This window comes from Sebastes umbrosus, chromosome 6 (genome assembly GCF_015220745.1).
Source record: "Sebastes umbrosus isolate fSebUmb1 chromosome 6, fSebUmb1.pri, whole genome shotgun sequence".
Lineage (NCBI taxonomy): Eukaryota > Metazoa > Chordata > Actinopteri > Perciformes > Sebastidae > Sebastes > Sebastes umbrosus.
This window is the reverse complement of record NC_051274.1, coordinates 26,339,531-26,359,202: the sequence shown is the minus strand read 5'-3', so window position 1 is coordinate 26,359,202 and position 19,672 is coordinate 26,339,531. Positions and strand designations below refer to the sequence as shown.

At 39.9% G+C, this 19,672-nt stretch overlaps 1 protein-coding gene across 3 annotated transcripts in view; it reads right to left on the bottom strand.

The window, feature by feature from the left end:
• LOC119489856 (oxysterol-binding protein-related protein 2-like) overlaps positions 1-13,139 on the bottom strand; it is a 32,517-nt gene extending 19,378 nt beyond the window's left edge. Inside the window, exon 1 of one of the 3 annotated variants that reach the window (XM_037772782.1) lies at positions 13,015-13,139. The gene's annotated coding sequence lies outside the window, so the exon portion shown is untranslated. Of the gene's footprint in view, positions 1-6,499; positions 6,729-8,965; positions 9,041-13,014 lie in introns of those variants that run through there. The other 2 variants (XM_037772784.1, XM_037772783.1) reach the window with 2 other exon arrangements.
• Positions 13,140-19,672: the final 6,533 nt, after the last annotated feature.

The window sequence follows — 19,672 nt, the reverse complement described above, 5'->3', positions numbered from 1 at the left end:
AACAAATTCTTACTGTCACAAGCACATGTACTAACCAATTTGAAAACAATCAAAACAGAATAAAGAGATCTGAAATAGGAGTTGACTGCAGCAAATGATATCAGCCAAGAGATCTACACAACAAAGTCTGCTATTTCCTGTGGCCTCATAATCCCATAAACCAGGACACTCCCAAACATTCAAAAAATTCAGCAGTGTATTTTAAAATCCAGATTAGAGGAAATGTGACAATTTAACTTTTCAAGTGTCAAAAAAGACAGCTTTCCCAAACTACTGCCTACCTCTAAGGTCGCCAGCTTTTGTACCAAAACATGACCAAGCCTACAACTGTGATAACTCTTATCATGCATACTTCATCAGTGCTTCAGAACTCAATGTTCTACCCATGTTGTGCAAACATAAAACCAGACGTAAATCAACAATTATTCACTTACACCACTTGTAAATTAACAGGAAACAAGTGCCCTAATTTTTTTCAGAACAAAAATAGCAGGCGGGGGTGTGCAGACTTCACTTAATGTAAGAAAAAATAATATTGCAGAACATCCGGCATCTGGCTGCAGTGTATGCCTACCTGTATGTCTGTGAATAAAGCAACCAGGAAAATCTGATTTGCATTAGTTAAAGGCTCACCATCACTTTACAACCCCATCAGTGTTGAACTGTAGGATCCATTCATACAAAGAATAATCATGCTTTACTGAACCTTTCTTATCAGTATTTAAAGGTGCAGTGTGTAGGATTTGATGGCATCTAGCGGTGTGGTTGCAGATTGCAACCGACTGAAACTTCTCCTGTGTGCCAAGCGTGAATGGCCCTATCTCGAGCCAGTGTTTGGTTTGTCCGTTCTGGGCTACTGTGGTAAAAATGCCGCAGGCTCCATGAAGAGGACCCGCTAAGCCCCAGGAAGTGCGACAGGCTTTGAGGCAAATTTTCGTAGTGGCCAAATGGTGGAATTACAACTTCTGTGTCCTGTAAATCAGCGGATATTTTTTTGGAGGAAAATCAACTTCCCAGTATGAACACTTGAATAGCCCTTATTTAAATCATTAGGTCCTAAAAATTGTATAATACACTAGTAGCCGAATCCAGAGTTAAATCCCTTCCTCCGTTCATGTGAATGAGCCCAAGACCGAGGCTGGACCGAGGGATGGGAGGCGGAGTTAAAAGAAACACTACTGCGCCTGCTCTTTGGGCCCAATGGACGCAGACGATCGGCGGATGATCCGGGTACTTAATCGCTCGGCAGTCGAGCCATTTTGGCTTCATCCGCCACAGCGCAACTCTCATAGGAGTGAACAGGAGCCCGCCTCCAACGCTGTAACCAGTTCTCTTTACACATCTATGGGACCCGCTCCGTATGTCGATATAAATGGCTCATTGTAAATTAACGAAAACACAACTATTCTTATTTTCAGGTGATTATACACTAAAGAAAATATACTTACTAATATTATATTCGATTTCTGCACAATAGATCCCCCTAAATGTTACACACTGGTCCTTTAAGATCTGAAATAAGCAGCATGAACATTAAAGTCCTCACTAATACTCAATAATATTATTACATTATTGGTTTGATACAATAGAATGACTTACTAGTTCTTACTTTGTCCACTTTGAAAGTCTGTTCAAAATGAAATTCATATGAATTATTAATTCTTGCAAGAATTTCTCCAACATTTCCTGGTATGGCAGTCTGCCCTGGTTGTAACGCATTCTTTACTGACTACCATTCTCTAAGTGCGAATCCCTCGGGCTGTAATTGATCTTACTGTATTAAAGATAGCTTAAACATAATCTCATAACATACTGCCTTCCAGCTATGAGCCAAAACCACGCCTGGGAGTCAGCACACAATTCATATAATGCATTAAGCAACAGGAAGCATCAGGTTGCAGAGAAGAGTCAGACCTACGTCCCTGCAGTCACAACACAACACAGACTCAAAACTCCATGCTCATGTTTTAGATTTAAAACCCTTTACAAGCAGACACATTGTTCAAAGTTGGTATGAAAATGAGCACACATAAGCTATCACAGAAGAGAAGAAAATTCCTTTTGATTATGTGACGACACTTGAGAAAAAGTATGACAACCGCTGGTTAAAGTACGACCCTCAGGCTGTTCTTGGCCTTTCTAATACATTAAACGGATTCTTCTCCTTGAAGTGTTTCTGAAGCACGGTTGAGGAGGAACACTCAACATTCGACACTTCAAATAATTAGGTTTACATGTTTGAAAAGAAACAGGAACTGAGAATCTATATCTGGGAATTAATCTGATCTTAATCTCAATCACCTTCATTTCGGTAGAACAAATGTTTCTTTGAATCTCATACCAGCATCAACAACTCAACATGAAATGAAATACTTCCGTATCCCTGATAAGCCCGAATTATACTCCTTTTTATTTGTACACTAAAACATGTTTTGCACTTAAGTTCCAAATCTATATTTGTATTAATTTTGGTAATATTTTGCTTTTAATTGACTCACTTCTGTATTCCATAACTGTGCAGATAAATTATGTAAATTCACACACACTCACGCACACAGAGAGCTCTCTGATTGGCTGTAATCAGCTCTCAGATCATGTCGCTCGCTCTGTTCCAGACGCCCATGAGCCTTTACGTAACCATGACAGACATGGTACCACACACACCACAAACACACCTCCATACTGGGACAATATCTTATCACCAGTAACCTCAATCCGAGGCTCACTTATTCCATTAGTTACACACAAATACAGAGAAACACATGTCTGACATGGTTGCTGGAGAGATTGCGTTTTGTAACAGAGAAGCTGAGCTGCCTCACCTTGGTGATATTAACTATTCTTTTATTTAAGGGGTTTCATGCACATAATTAATTTAACATAACACTGCTGACTACAACCATGTGACCATATCAATAGAGTTCGTCTTTTGTTGGGCTTACCTCATTTTTTCCACCAGAAATATGAAGTGCAAATAAAACTGGTTATAAAACTTTTTTCCCCCAGCCAAGAATGAAAAAAAAGATACTTAAAATGATGTTGTTGTGAGGAAGCAACAACTCCCTCAGTAACTGTTTGGTAAAGCCAAGTGGGGTTGATCACAGTTATCTTTGTTTTTCCTTATGTGGGTAGTTAAGGGGTTAATTGACTGACAGGGACTGAGTGGCTCCAAGTGTAATCAGGTGTGCTCTGATTTCCCAGGTTCTTACTGCAGGTGTCTCCAGTCTGAGCTGATGGCAGCATTCGCCTGATAAGCCAGTTTGAACTGGAAAGGCGGGCTGTTAGGTTATATGACCATGTGTGAAAGTAGAGTTTGAAAAGGAGAGTGGTAAAAAAGAGCAGCACCAGGCATGTGGTGAGCAGTGTAACTGAATGCAGAGGATGATTTTCCCTCCATGTGTTTTTTCCTTTGTTTGATGGAATTTTTACAGACTGAAAATAAAAGTCTGCCTTATTTTTCAAGCATACTTACCTGCCAGTGTGATGATTTCTCTTCGTGACTTTTCACCTTGCTCTCCTGCACCTCACCTTGCAACAATTGGTGGCAGTGGTGGGATAAATGGTTGCCTTTCCTTTTGTTTGCATATCGAGAGGTACCCCAGGCTTCAACTGGTTTCTCCCCTTTTGAGCTGTTGTATGGCAGACAGGTGAGAGGCCCTTTGGACATGCTGAAGGAGAACTGGGTGGCTGGTGTGGCAACGTCACCAACAACGAACATCATCTCCTACATTCTGCAGATGCGAGACAAACTGGAAAGTTGCAGAGAAAGAGTCAAAGAAAACATGCTGGAGGCTCAACATAAACAAAAGGTATGGTACGACAAACATGCTCGAGAAAGAGAACTGAAAACTGGACAGAAAGTGTTGGTACTGCTCCCTACTGGGCCGAGTAAGTTACTAGCGAAGTGGCAAGGCCCCTATCCTGTTACCAGAAAGGTGGGCCCAGTAACATATGAAATTTCCTGTCCTGATAAACAAAAACACAAGCAACTGCTCCATGTAAACCTATTAAAGGAATACCATGAAATAAATCCCTTGGAAACAGGTGGAGAGCATGTTCTGATGGTCCAGGATGTCCAATCTGAAGATGATGTGGCGGAAGCTGAGGAAGCGGACATGATGCCCTTCAGAGAGAAGTGTAAACCCCAGATCCCTCCAGAGCACCTGAGTGTGGATCAGTGGCATCAACTGGGTGAGCTTAAACAATCTTTCCCATCATTGTTCTCAGAAAAACCTGGCCGAACTGATGTGATAAAACACAAAATTGTTCTGAAGGACACTAAACCTGTTCGCCTGAAGCCTTACAGAATTGCAGAACGAATGATGGAACCACTGAAGAAGGAGGTGCAGATGATGTTGGACATGGGAGTCATTGAACCATCCAGAAGTGAGTGGTCAAACCCCATAGTGCTTGTTCCCAAGAAAAATTGTACTCAACCTCGGTTCTGTTCCGACATGAGGAAACTGAACAGTATTTCCTGTTTTGATTCATATCCCATGCCCCGTATTGATGAGCTGCTAGAGAGAATCGGGAAAGCCAACTACATCACAGCATTAGACCTTTGTAAAGGTTACTGGCAAGTGCCTCTTGACCCATCTTGCAAAGAATACACAGCGTTCCAGATTCCAGGAATGGGCTTGTTCCAGTACACTGTGTTACCCTTTGGCCTTCATGGCGCACCTGCGACCTTTCAAAGATTAATGGACATTGTTCTTAATGATTGCTCCAGGTTTTCAGCTGCCTATCTTGATGATGTGGTAATCTACAGTAAATCCTGGGAAGAACACTTGCAGCATCTTGAAATCGTCCTAAGCAAGATACAGGAAGCCGGGCTGACCCTGAATGCAAACAAGTGTTCCTGGGCTCAGGAGGAGGTGAAATACCTTGGGTACCTGGTCGGCCGTGGGCAGATAAGGCCACAAATAGAGAAGATAAAGGCCATACAGATGATTCCAAGACCCCTGTCCAAGAAGCAAGTGAGATCCTTTTTAGGACTGGTGGGGTGGTACAGAAGGTTTGTTCCCCATTTCTCTACATTGGCGGCACCACTCACCGAACTAACAAAAAAATCAACCTCGAAAGTGATATGGAATGATGAATGTGAACGTGCCTTCCAGGCATTGAAAAGGCAGATCTGTCAAGCTCCTGTGTTGCAGAGCCCGGACTTCACGAAAGCATTCCTTGTGCAGGTTGATGCCTCCGGTGTTGGACTAGGAGCGGTGCTAGCTCAGGGGGAACCTGGTGAAGAGAAACCTGTCCTGTTCTTAAGTAAGAAACTGTTTGACCGGGAGAAAAAGTACTCTACTGTGGAAAAGGAGGGACTGGCTATAAAATGGGCTATTGATTCATTGAAGTATTACCTTTTGGGAAGAGAGTTTGTATTGCAGACAGACCACAGACCTTTGAAGTGGATGCAATCCAAGCAGCATCAGAATGCAAGGATTCTGCGTTGGTGCCTAGCCCTCCAGCCATACCAGTTCACCATAGAGCACTGTCCTGGTAAGAAAAACCTTATTGCTGATTATCTGTCACGTTTGCCTGACTTATGTAAGCCAGAGGGGGAGGAGGTGTGAAATGTGAGGAAGCAACAACTCCCTCAGTAACTGTTTGGTAAAGCCAAGTGGGGTTGATCACAGTTATCTTTGTTTTTCCTTATGTGGGTAGTTAAGGGGTTAATTGACTGACAGGGACTGAGTGGCTCCAAGTGTAATCAGGTGTGCTCTGATTTCCCAGGTTCTTACTGCAGGTGTCTCCAGTCTGAGCTGATGGCAGCATTCGCCTGATAAGCCAGTTTGAACTGGAAAGGCGGGCTGTTAGGTTATATGACCATGTGTGAAAGTAGAGTTTGAAAAGGAGAGTGGTAAAAAAGAGCAGCACCAGGCATGTGGTGAGCAGTGTAACTGAATGCAGAGGATGATTTTCCCTCCATGTGTTTTTTCCTTTGTTTGATGGAATTTTTACAGACTGAAAATAAAAGTCTGCCTTATTTTTCAAGCATACTTACCTGCCAGTGTGATGATTTCTCTTCGTGACTTTTCACCTTGCTCTCCTGCACCTCACCTTGCAACAGTTGTTCACTCACATTTGTTTATAGAGCTGCAACGATTAATCAATTAGTTGCCAACTACTAAATTAATCGTCAACTATGTTGATAATCAATTATTAATCGGTTTGAGTAACATCATATTTAACAGATTCAAACTCACACAGGACAATTCATTTAGACTAGAGAGACAAAATTACCAATACTAGTAACTAGTAACCATTTGTTCTACGTAATTTAATAAAATGTAATACTGTTGGTCCAGATAATCACATAACCCTATCAGCAATTATTATTAAAGCCTCCAATCTAGCAAATTCTGCTGACCCCATCACCTTTTCATTTTGCCCTCTAAAAACAAACAGGTAATACCAAAGCTTGTTACTGTAGCAACCCCACTGCCAAACTTTCCAATGCCTCACTACCAATAACTCGAAACCTTAAAGACAAACCTACCTATGTGACTGTTCCATTCATAAGTCCAGTGTACAGATACTAGCCTAGCAACGTCTGTCTCTGCTGTCCTCCGAGGGCCGACAAAAACATCCAAAGCCGCAGGGACGAAGCGACAGAAGACCAGAGACAGACAGACAGAGAGAGAGAGAGAGAGAGAGACGAGGTGAAAGAAATTAAGAGACGAGAGCTGTTGCCATGCGAGACGGAGCCCAGTGCTGAGCAATGACACAGCAAACACACACACACACCCGTCTTTCTTTCTTTTTTCACACACCTACCTCATTAGGTGACACACCTCTGCACACCGTGACATACATACCACAAGTCACACTCTGTCTGAACCTATTAATAAGATGAACACTGAGAGAGGAAAGTAAGCCATATCAAGCTTCACAACAAAAAGAACAACTTTTAAGTAAATTAGGAGCATCTAATATGTAGAAAGGAAACACTTAAAGTTGCCTGAATCAAATGTAGGATTGGGGGAGTTCAGTAACAACTTGTGTCTCATCTGAACAGAATCCTGCCTGGCCAGACCAGAACGGACAATTGATCCTTTCCACTGCAGATTTTTTTTCCAGGCGCCCCTAAACCTTTAACAAACTGATTATTTTTGTCACGGGTTGGCGAGACATCATCGCAACCCGCTTGGAGTTGGGCCAGAATCCGGAGATGGTCCATCTCAAACTAAAACTGGTAATGTAAACGCAAATCATCACGGCATGGTTTGACTCGGCGCGACCAAAAGTGCCAATGGAAAAGACCTACAAATGGCACTATTTACCAGTGCAACATAAAACGTAATGCAGGAAAAACTTAGTTCGTACGTAGTAAAAGGAAACATTAAAAAATAAACCAAGCTTTGGAGTCATTTTTTGTCCAAGACTCCCGTTTTCATCTTGACAACCCAGAATTACATTTTGACAATGTGGTTCATACTGTATCACAGCAATATATAATGTAAACATCAACTCTCCTTATTCTTCACGATCTGCTCCTCTAAACCATCATCATCTATAGTTAGGACGCATCGGTGCTGCTTGAGGGAAAGGAAATGGAAGCACATATCACAAGACTATTACAAAGGAAGAGTTTAAATGTCAATAATTTAAAATAGCTTCGCCTACAAATGACTATTTATCTGAGTACGACTGCAAGTGTGAAATCGAATTCACTCTACCTCCATCACAAGACTAACCTTGTCAGAGTATATCCTCTGACTGGAGCTATTTGTAAGTGCTAACGTCAACATCTGTCCCGGTCTTGCACCGCTGGCTACAGCTCAGCAGAATGGAAATAAAACTCAAAGATACAACAGCAATATACTGTACCTAATTACCTTAAAGCACACATGAAAAATGAAAAATGAGAACGTGTGAGGAGACTACAAAACTTAAGAGAAACGAGTACTGGCTGCAAGATGGACTCCTTAAAAGAGGCTGAAAATGCACCATTGTCAGTTAGTAATTGTGAAGAAAATCTCATCTTGTCTCTTTTCATCCATTCTTTTCACCCCTTTGCATCTCGTTTGTCTTCCCACTAAAGCAAAACAACATGCAGAGTGACAAAAGGATGAGACTGGAAGGGAAAAAATAAAAGACAAAAACATTTTTACCATCACTCAAAAAAAATGTCCACCAAAGACAGTCAGAGAGAAAGACTGGTGCATCAGTCATTCGGCCTTGGATGAAGACAACAGCCCAGGAAGTACATCACTAAAGAGATAAACTCTGTCCCACCCAACCACACACACATACAGTACACACAACAGTTCAGCCATTTAGGTTGCATTCATACCCACAACAACTTAAAAGTCAAATAAATATCAAAAGAAAAGAAAGAAAGAAGAAAGAAAAAATCTGAGCCACTGTGGCCTAAGTCAGACTAGCCCTTTCTAATGTATTTATTGATGCATAATAAAAAAGGATGGGTGACGAAATATTAGTCAAGGAGGAAAAATTAACATAAATGCCCACACAACTATACAAACACAGCCGCATGAGTCAAAAGATGAGAAAATAGCTTGCACCGTGATCACCTGAAAACAAGATTTTGAAGGTCTGTATGAGAGTCAAGTTCATCACGAATCTAATGAAAACAATAGCTCAAGTACTGGTTTTCCAAGCAAAGACTAAAGCTAGTCCTAGACTTAGTATTTTCACACATGGATATCTTCCAATTACTTTGGTTTTACTTGAGAATAGACTTCATCTCCGTACAGAGGACAATCCTTCACCGAGGTACTTTGTGCCTCTGCGTCTGACTGAGGTGAAGAGTCTGTCCTCTTCATGTCTCTCCTGCTACGGTGTAAAACCCTTAGGGAACATAACACTCTCTAATTCTCACACACACAAACACACATACACACACACAAACCAGGATTCAATGTCGGGTGAGTCAGCACATTCCAGCGATACCTGCTAGGAGGTAAAACCTGCTACTTAGAGAGCCAACTCAGCATCTTACCTCGAAACTTCTTTCATGTATCCACCCTTAAATGCAAACGCAGCGACACTCCTAACTGAGTGCATATAAAACAAGTGCGCAAAAGCAAGTATTGTATTCAACCTTGTTCACGACTGTGCTGACGTGGGACTGGTTCAGCTGGGAAAATCTGGTTTGGCAGGATTTTTTTGTTTCTGTGTGTCGAGGTGTGCTGGTGGTCCTGCCGAAAATGATTACTGTGTATGGATGGATTTAACCTTTTGAGTGCTTTAGCAGCTCTGAGTCCCATATCTTTCACATTATCTGGGCGAGGTACTTTTTCATTTTATAAGGTATTCCACAATAACAATGTTTACATTCTTTCTGTCAGTTTGTGCAGCGGTGCAAAACACAGATACAGATCAGCAAATACTTTGTTGTCTTGTGTTACTGAAAAGGAGAACATTGCCGAGCCCTTCTTCAGTTTGCTAAAGGAGGAGTGTTTGTTGATGTTGATTTCACTATCAGTAAACAAGAACAGGAAAGAAAACAAATAGCAAACCAACTTCTTGCACTCTGTACATGGTCCCCTCCCCCCATTGTCCTAACATGTAGTGACAATTAATGTGGAACATCTGTCAAATACCGCCAGGAAATGAATAACAGATCAATATCTACACATCACTGTATATGCCAATAATGATGGTAATGGTGTATCCGTGTTAGACAGCTCCTTCTCATAATTTGTCCCTGCTGACGGGCATGCACTCCCTATGACCATGAGCCAAACAAAGCAGAGCAAAACAATACAATGGCTGTGTATCAGACAGGCTCCTGATTGGCTGCCTGTTACCCTGCTCTATCATAAATTATACATACAGTATTGTGTCTCTGTTGCCTGGATGGTTGCCTGGACTAGCTCAAACTTTGCCTTATCCCCATGTGGCAACACACTGCACACATAGGACGCACAAAAACAAAATGAAGCCAAATGTTAGATGTTAGTATAGACATAAGTGCCTTTTACATTAAAGGATTCACACGATAATATGATTTAACAGGTAGTAGGAGGGAAATTCTAACATCTCATTCTTCCTGAAAAACCACGAAATGCATTTCAAATCCAAAAACTACAACTTGGGTGTCAAAAGAGTTCAAGTTTCTGCTGGTGTTACAGCTGCTTTAGTGCGTGTTAGTCCTGCAATATTCCTCTCAGCTGTGTTGAAACTAGTGCCTGCCTTGCAAAATCTCTTTCCTGTTCCCTTAAATTCAACCACAGAACTCAAAAATACATATTGCACAATTGAAATAGCTCTTAAAGTGTTCACAGAATTAACACTTAACTAGCCGACCACAAGATCAACAAACACTGTCATCTATCCTGCTACCTCACTCTGCTGCTCTGTGGGGAGGAAGGTAGTCCGTTGGTACAATGAGATGCTCCCCTTTCAAATGGAGACCATCGCCATAGCAACTAACTAAGGAGGTTATTAAGGCACCTTTGGGAGGAAGACAAATAAGACAATGACAACAGCTGTAATCCCACAGAGAATGGCCTGGTGTCTCCTGTAATGTAGCAATAAAATCAGCAGGTGTCTGCTTTCAGGATCATTTGGTAATCTCAAACTAAAAAAAATTATAATATATTAAGATTATTTCTCTAGGACCAGAAAACATTTAAAATCCATCATTAGATATTTAAATTGTATTGAAAATCTGATTTATATTACATAACATGCTTAGATAATAATTTGTTTTGGTACAACTGAACTGTGTTTTCATTTATAAATGTGAAAAAATATGAAGCGTTAAGTTTGCAGTACAACTTTAGTAGAGTGCTTAATATAGTCAAGGCATTCAAAATATTGTTGTCTGGCAACAATTGTTACTGATTTATCTATAAGATAAAAAATATACAGTGTCCTGTTAACAGGTTAGCGGGATAAAGTGTCTCAAATGCTCAGTATCTGTTCCTTTATACCAGTACCAAAAATGTGTCTGCATTTTTGCCTGCTATTGTAATACAAAGTTCCCAAGTGGTAGTCATAATATTTTCAATATACCGTACTAGACAACAGGATATTGGTATCTGAACAGACTCTCCCTCTTGGTGTGAGCACTGTATGTTGCTATACGTATATCTGTATGTTTATGTGTACTTGCTATGATAATAAATATCCCTCTGGAACAATAAATGTAATCTTTCCAGGCATCATCGCCATCACAAGCCCCTGAAGCCAGCCTCTGGGGGAATATGTCTACCAGGGAGAGCAGATAAACAGCCAGGCTGTGTCAGTGCAACCCTCGGTGTCAATGACCTGCAGTACACCGACGTTAAAAAAGACAAAGCTTTGTTTAGTCTCTCCTGTGAGTTGGATCTACATGGTGATGGAGGCAGTGGGAAGCCAAACAGGCAGGGGAACATTCCCACTGTTTGCTGAGGCAGTTAAACATGATAGGAGGCGACTTGGACTGAGATAAGTGCTGCTGCTGGTGGTGGTGCCCCTTTACACATCTTTCTTACACAAAGGAATCTGACGGGTTTCACACAGTCATCTTCTTCCGACCTGCACATCCTTTACATTTTTTTGGCTTCATGTGACATTTCACCTACCAGATCTGATCTGACAGTCTCACTACTATCACAAACTACTAACACAAAGCGCCTGGGTCAGTCTTTCATGCTGCTAGCCATCAGGCTCCACAACCAAGGCTGACCCCCATATGAGAACTATGAGGACTTTAAGAACTTTAAACACGCACTATCTGCAACCATCTTGGACTCAAACCACTGGCGCACTTTACACTTACTTTACACTATACATCCTATATACCACTTTATAGACTGCACATATGTACATATTACATTTATTTATTGTACATACTACATTATTTATTGACGGACTGCACACACTATGTTCACCCATTCACTCTGTATCTTTTATATCTCTATTATTGTTTTTTATAATTTTTGTATACCTTTACCTCGCCTGTGTTTCACTGTGTTTGCTGATGTTGCTGATGTTGCTGCTTTGACACCTGAATTTCCCTCCAGGGATTAATAAAGGTTCATCTTATCTTATCTTATCATACCAAATACTAGTGCTCAATGGAATCACAGCTGCTACCCTGCACTATATTCCGTTTTAACAGTTTTCTGCATCTCCTTGTATTTTTATATCTGGTATATGTTTTTGTACATTGTACTTTGCACTACTAATTTCTTTTACTGCATTTTTGCACTATGGAATTGTGATGCTGGAAACTTGAATTTCCCTCGGGATCAATAAAGTTACTATCTATCTATCTATCTATCCATCTATCTATCTATCCATCTAACTATCTAACTATCCATCTATATATCTATCTATCTATCTATCTATCTATCCATCCATCCATCTATCTATCCATTTATCCATCTAACTATCCATTTATCTATCTATCATCTATCTATCTATCCATCTATCTAACTATCCATCTATCTATCTTTTCATCTATCTATCCATCTATCTATCTATCTAACTATCCATCTATCTATCTTTCCATCTATCCATCTATCTATCCATCTATATTAGATACTAGTACTGCTTGCTCATACATTTAGGAAGAGCCCAACGACTATCAGCTGTTAAAAATCACTCAACTATGAAGCTGTGTGCTGTTAATGAAATCTAAATTGACAACCTAACAACTTCCAACTTGCAACAGAAGTGCTGAGAAGAAGAACCCATCCCAGATGCTTTGCTTGTTAACATTAGCACATACAGTCTCCCAATTCAACCTAGTTTAACCAATTTAAACTTGATTAATCTAAGCAAACAATTTCAAATGACAACAAGATAATTCAATAAGCATAATGGGGTGCTGATTGTCAACACACATCAAAGGTGTGACAGCTCCAAACTCTGACAGGACGTCATGCTCTTCTGACAGCTAGCATTATGAACGTTAGCTTGCGGGCTAACAGAAAAAGGTGGCTAACTAACTAGCACAGTTAGCAACCTTCTAACTTGTACACAAAACGCAAAAGCAGGTCTTGAAAACACAACAGGAGAATCATAGACAGAGCAGTAACATGTCTGTGGTCTTACCTCGGCGGTGTGTGCTGTGCAGAGTGAATGTTTTGACAAAGTCCAGAGATATGAGAGCAGGAGTTTAGTGTGTAGCCTTGGGTTGACACAGAAGCGGAAGTCGCTGGCAGTGGGGGGGCGTGGCTAGATGAGTGACAGACGTGGTCAACAGCCAATCAGGTGTAAGGAACGGAACGCTTGCGGTGAAGTCCCTCCTCTTCCGGTGTGCCCACATGGGAACTTTTTTTTTTTTTTTTTTTATATATAACAAATTCAAATTTACAAACAACATGGCTCATAGATCACTGCATTAGAGTAAAAGGACAAGGTGCATACAGAACAAGAACAAATAAAATATGTAAAGTTATACATGAAAAGAATAATAAATTAAATTAAAGGGACTATTTGTAACTTTCAGAAATGCTTCTTAACAGCGACACCTGTGGCCGTGAAATCAACGAAAGTCAGCGTCGGGCTCGCGCTTGCTCGCTCTAAATATACCTGAACGAGCATCACTCAAAACAGTGAGGCGACACAAGTCAGCTAAAACCACAATATCACTCTATATTTCAGCTGCTTGGCAGTAATGTTAGCTGACCAGACGAAGGTCTCTCCATGAACGTGATTTAGATCTGATCCTAGTGTTGGCTTTTCCTGCCTAAGTGCAGGCTGAGGCAGCGGGGCTCTCCAGCGTGTCTCCCTGCTCTCTCCGCCCGCAGCCGGAGAGAGCAGAGGAGACACCGGCACCCGGTCGGTAACGAGAAGACAACGTAAATCTCCGTCACTTCACAAGACACGGAAAACCTCTGTTGGTCTGGAGGAGCTGCAGCATTTATTTCTGCACAAACGTCCCCTGTGCATTCACTAGATATTCTCAGAGCTAAACTAACTCTTCTGCAGTGTGGAGTGAGCGCGCGTTCACGTCTAGAGGTGGAGCGAGCTGAGCTGTCTGAGTGAAGGCGAGCAGGCAGAGGAGGAGGGTACAGCGGCTACACGCGAACGCGCATATGCGAGCGCGCATGTGTGACAACCCGCTACATTTATGCGCGTACAAAGTTACAAATAGTCCCTTTAAAGGGACTGTTTTTAACTTTTTACACGTATAAATCTACCGGGTCGGTTTCCCATGCACGCTCGCATGTGGCTACGCTGTTCAGACAAGACTCCAACACAAACTACACGGAAGCACCAAAACCTCAAAGTTATATCTAGTGAAGCCTTTTAATACATCCATGTGTGAAGCCTATCTTGCAAAACAGTGTTGGCGGCGGTCGTAGTACGCGGTGGAGACGGTAGCTTTGGTCTCCAGGGCCGGAGTCTCTGCTCCGCTGCTTGCCTTCACTCAGCTCGCTCCACCTCTAGACGTGCATGCGCGCTCACTCCACACTGCAGAAGAGTTAGTTTAGCTCTCAGAATATCTAGTGAATGTACAGTGAAAGTTTGTGCAGAAATAAATGCTGCAGCTCCTCCAGACCAACAGAGGTTTTCCGTATCTTGTGAAGTGACGGGGCTCCGCAGCGAGAAACGTTATCGTCTCTGACCGGGTGCCAGAGGGAGACACTGGCACCCGGTCGGAGACGATAATGTTTTTCTTCCTGCTTCAGCCAACACTAAGATCAGCATTTATTCATGGAGAGACCTCCGTCTGGTCAGCTAACATTACTGCCAAGCAGCTGAAATATAGAGTGATATTGCGGTTTTAGCTGACGTGTGTCGCCTCACTGTTTTGAGCGATGCTCGTTCATGTCTAAGCGCGAGCCCGACGCTGACTTTCGTTGACTTAACGGCCACAGGTGTCGCTGTTAACAAGCATTTCTGAAAGTTACAAATAGTCCCTTTAAGGGCTAGGGCTGTACCTGTAATTCATATTCTTCTATTATACTAAGAAGTTTCAAAGCATTTTAGTTTTTTTACATGACTTTAAGGGCTTCTATGTAAGAAAGAAACTCAGAATGAAACACATTAAACCTAGGTTTCACTTTCATATACTTGGATTTGTGCAAATAAAATTTTCCAAGAATGAGAATGTTATTCACCAGAGAGTCATCTTTGTTATTGTCCATGACAAGTCATTAAACAATGTCCTTTTGAGAGAAGTTTCCCAGATGAGAAACTTTTGGGAAAAGCCAGTCATGTATATCAGAAGTCATAAAGCTCCATAAATACATAAAATGAAAAAATAAATGATCAATAGTTTCAGTATCATCATAAAATACACAGTTATTCCATGGAAACATTTTTTGGCAAAAAAATATGAACGGTAAATCAAAGGAGAGAGACAAATAATTTGTTTTATCCCGTTTGAATTGTGGCATGAATTACACTTATGATGTTTGTCAATATAAAAGATAATTTTGCAAGTCAAGAAATTCGCAGTTTGTCGTAGTATCATTTAGTTTTTGTGTGAAATTGTTTAGTGAACTACATCTCTCGTCTCGCACATTATACGTCACCAACACTAGCTGGCCAGGTACAAATCATACAAATCATACTTTACGCACAAATCATACTTTATCTTACCTGTTGTGTTTTATCCATCGACTTTCATAAGCCGGGAAGCGAAATTTACGAGCAAGACCCGGCTATCGTGTGAGTTCACCCCAGTACAAAACATCATCGTAGCTTCAGCGAGTGACGTCACTTACGCGACTTTTGGGTTTGTAGTCTTTCTAATGACGTATTTTCACAATCTGATATTTCAACAGTTTTTACGACTTTCTTGACTTGCAAAATTATCTTTTAAATTGACAAACATCATATGTGTGATACATGGCGCAATACATGTTGAATGGCATGTAGAAAATATTTGATAATATGAGCAAATGAGCATATGAGAGGATATGTGCAACAACATATGCTGATCACTCTGTGCATAATTATATGATGCTGTGCAATAATTATATAATTATCTGACGGACACTGTGCAATAATCTGGCAAAACTGTAATCTGGCAAAACTGTCATCTCATCAATATACATATTATATTTTTATATTTTATATTGTATTATCTTTTATATTTTTTATATTTATATTGCACTCTCAAATCTCTTTCTTTTTTTATTGTATTATCTTTTCATTAGCACCTATGGGATTGTCACAATCTAATTTCGTTTTACTACACAATGACAATAAAGGGCTTGAATCTTGAAATATTTAGTATATCTTGTTTGGAATGTTTGGGTTTTCTATATTATATCACACCATTTTTTGTTCATATAGTTTTATTATTATTATCAATTTACTGAATCGAGAATATCGATTTATATATGAGATTGTTTTTTAAGTAAATATAAAGTTAATCCTCTATTCATATGATTACATATCCCAGTTACAATTCTTTGATGTCACTAGTATTTTTGTTTTAATGGTGATATTGGACATTTGTGTGGCCAGGTGGATTGTGTTACATACTGTATGGTAGTTGGCCACTAAACACCACACCCTGATGGTTTCATATTCCAGACTTCCCCTCATTATGTGGATTAGCTAGACATGATGAGAATGGACTTTGTGGATGTTTCATGTTGACTATGATGGAAAAAATAGTGGTGATCTGTAGATTGCTTGAAAATATGGAGAAAGCGGTTCATGTTAAAGTTTTGCATCTTTATATCCTAATCTAGTCCTTTTCTCGGCGTCTGAATACATCAAGAGAGGATGTCTAATTATGTTTTCTATTTTTGAAGGGAAAAAACTTTTAGAATTAAAAAATCTTTTCTAAATGTGCACAGTTTGTCACAGGAAGAGTTACTTTCTTCAGCTCCACAGTTCTTGTGGTATAATAACATTAGGTCTTTGGATAGCTGGTGTTTGTTTCAAGCCCTGTTTATGAGACATCAGCTTGTCTAGTGTGCATTATCTCTCTCATCAATAATGTAGCCTGCCAGCCACTGATATGTTCGATACAGCTGGCTGCCTGCTTAGAGAGGAACACAGGCATGACGAAGAATTAGGCATATGGTCTACATTGATAGTATCTCCAGTACACGCTCAGCCTCTCTGTGTTCATGTTCTTGTGTTTTGTAGCTACTAAATTGGTCTTAACTGTGTTGATTTGTCATGTTTTGGGATTCCCGTATGAATGAATAACCCTTTTGTTCCTCAAGTTTCATAAAGCTTTTCAATTTGTTGTTCTAAACATTTGCTGGTCACTTATAGAAAACTCATCAGACACATCATTTGTGATACATTTCTGGTCTGTTTGCAAGAGAAAAAAATGGGTAATTTAAGATGAGCAGTGGTTGTCATCTTGACTGAACACTGAATGCCAACTACAGATAAAATAAAAGTCTAAAGACAAAGATATCACAGAACAGCACACACTGTTTGATCGACAGTTGATATCAACGAAGCCCAACAAGGGCTTAGCACTGAAAGTGGAGACTGCATTGAAATAATCTTACAGAGTGCCAGTTTTTCTTGCTGTTAAAACTGAACTCTGCACATGACTGCACACATAAAGTAGACTCTTCAATAATGATTTGATGTGGGCCGCATCAAACAGACAAGCAGTGTATTTATTTTTCCCATCATTACATAACAGCCATGATGGTGTGATGAGAAGAAAAGAAAAGAGAACAGAGGATAGGAGGAGAGAAAGCAGGAGAGGTGGAGGAGGGAACAGGCAGAGGAAAAAATGCTCTCTATTCATGCTCCTCACAGTGGGACACAGTCCTACTTGTACTCAACCACCAGTACACAAAGACACAGTCATGTACTGTACATACAGATGCTCACAAACGCATACACAGTACACAAACGTGCACAATGGGAATGTGTGAATAGTGATGCTGTACATTTAAAAAAGGATTGCACTAATCCAAACTCAACATAACCACTACCATTGTCTACATGCACAAAAAACATTCTCTTCTTTGAGATGGCATGCATCATCAAGGAAAAGAAAAATATTTGAGTTTCTCTGCATTCGAAGGTAAATCTCTGCACCAGAATAACAATTTGAATAGTTAACTTCCTGTTTGCTCTGGGTGTCAAATTGCCACTCAAAGTAAAACACTTCTTGCCAAGCAAATGCTTTGATCTTTACTAATGCAAATGCACTAGCTATTATGCCTTTCCTACCTCATCGCTGTCAGTCCTTACTGCAGGTTCCTCCTCTCACCACTTGATGGCGGTAGAAGATAGAGAAACTTCATCACTGTCCTCTAGCAATCTGGACAAACTGATATTTTATTTTATTTGTTGATGTCCCCTGATAGCTTGGTCTTCATAATCCTTTCTGATATAAACTGGTTGTGATCATAAAACGCTTTAAATAGACCTTTGGTAAAATGTGTAATCTAAACACACACACACACACACACACACACACACTATATAACATAATGGAATGTAAATAAAATAATGTGCAGTATACAGTGGTGAAACCATAATTGATATATAATTTGTAGTACATAAACAGGATAAATTATAAGTGACATTTCCAAAAACAGAGGAATAGATTATGAGACTTCCGAACGGCAGCCTACAAGATGTGCAAAAGTGCATCATATTTACATTAACAACTCTGCAGGTGGCCAATTATGCATGAAAGATATGAGAAGTAAACTAGTATTTAGTGGTATAAAGGTATATGTAATGTATTAAATTATTATCAGATGATCAAGATACCTGTGGTGGAAGAGGATTTTTACTACCACAGTGTGGAAATTCAGCTGCAAGTAAAATTCCTGCATTAAACTTAAAAAAAATTAAAAAAGTATTAGCAAGTAAACTTAGTATACAAAATATACTTAAAGTACCAAAAATTAAAAAAAACTCATTATGCAGAATGTATAGATATATTATAGTGTAGGATTATAATTATTGATGTATTAATGAGTACATCACTTTAATGTTGCAGCTGGTAAAGGAAGGAGCTCATTCTAACTACATTATATGTTGCTGGCTAGTTTAATCTATAATCATGCATCATTATTTATTTGTTGATTATATTTTTTATTGTATTATGTTTTGTACTTGAATCTGCAAAGTAATTAAAATAGTAACTAAAGTTATATAGTGGAGTAAAAAGAACAATATTTCCCTCTGAAATGTAAAGAAAATACTAAAAGGACTAGTACCTCAAAATTCCACTTAGTCCAGTAGTTGAGTAAATGTATAGTTACTTTCCACCATATTGCAAGATACTGGGTACAAGAGGACAAGAAAAATAACTAAGGGTCAATGGGTTGTTTTTGTATTTTATTATTCATCCGTCTGTCAATTTGGTTTTCTGAAACGTTTCAAACATGATTCATATTTTACATCAGCTATGAAACAGCACTCCCTGGTGTTTATAGGGATATAACGACTTGCTCAAGGACCCTTCAACAGGGCAGAGGCTTTCATCCTCCTCTTAATACAAAATTATATTTTAATTATTTGTGATGACGTCTGGAACGATATAGAACTGCTAAATGGCAATCTCAATTTTTAATCCAATAATGAGGCCTTTAAAGCCAAGATCATCATAATATTCACCTTTTTCCTTATTTTATGATCTTAAACACTGATAGGAGCATGGGATCACTCACACATAAACACACACATACATACACATACATACACTGCACACGTTTGAGGAGCCCCAGGCGAGATCCAGCAGTCGGCAGAAGGTCTGAGATTTGATATCATTATAAATAGGCCATCTACTGTAGCCAGCAGGGAGGGAGATCTG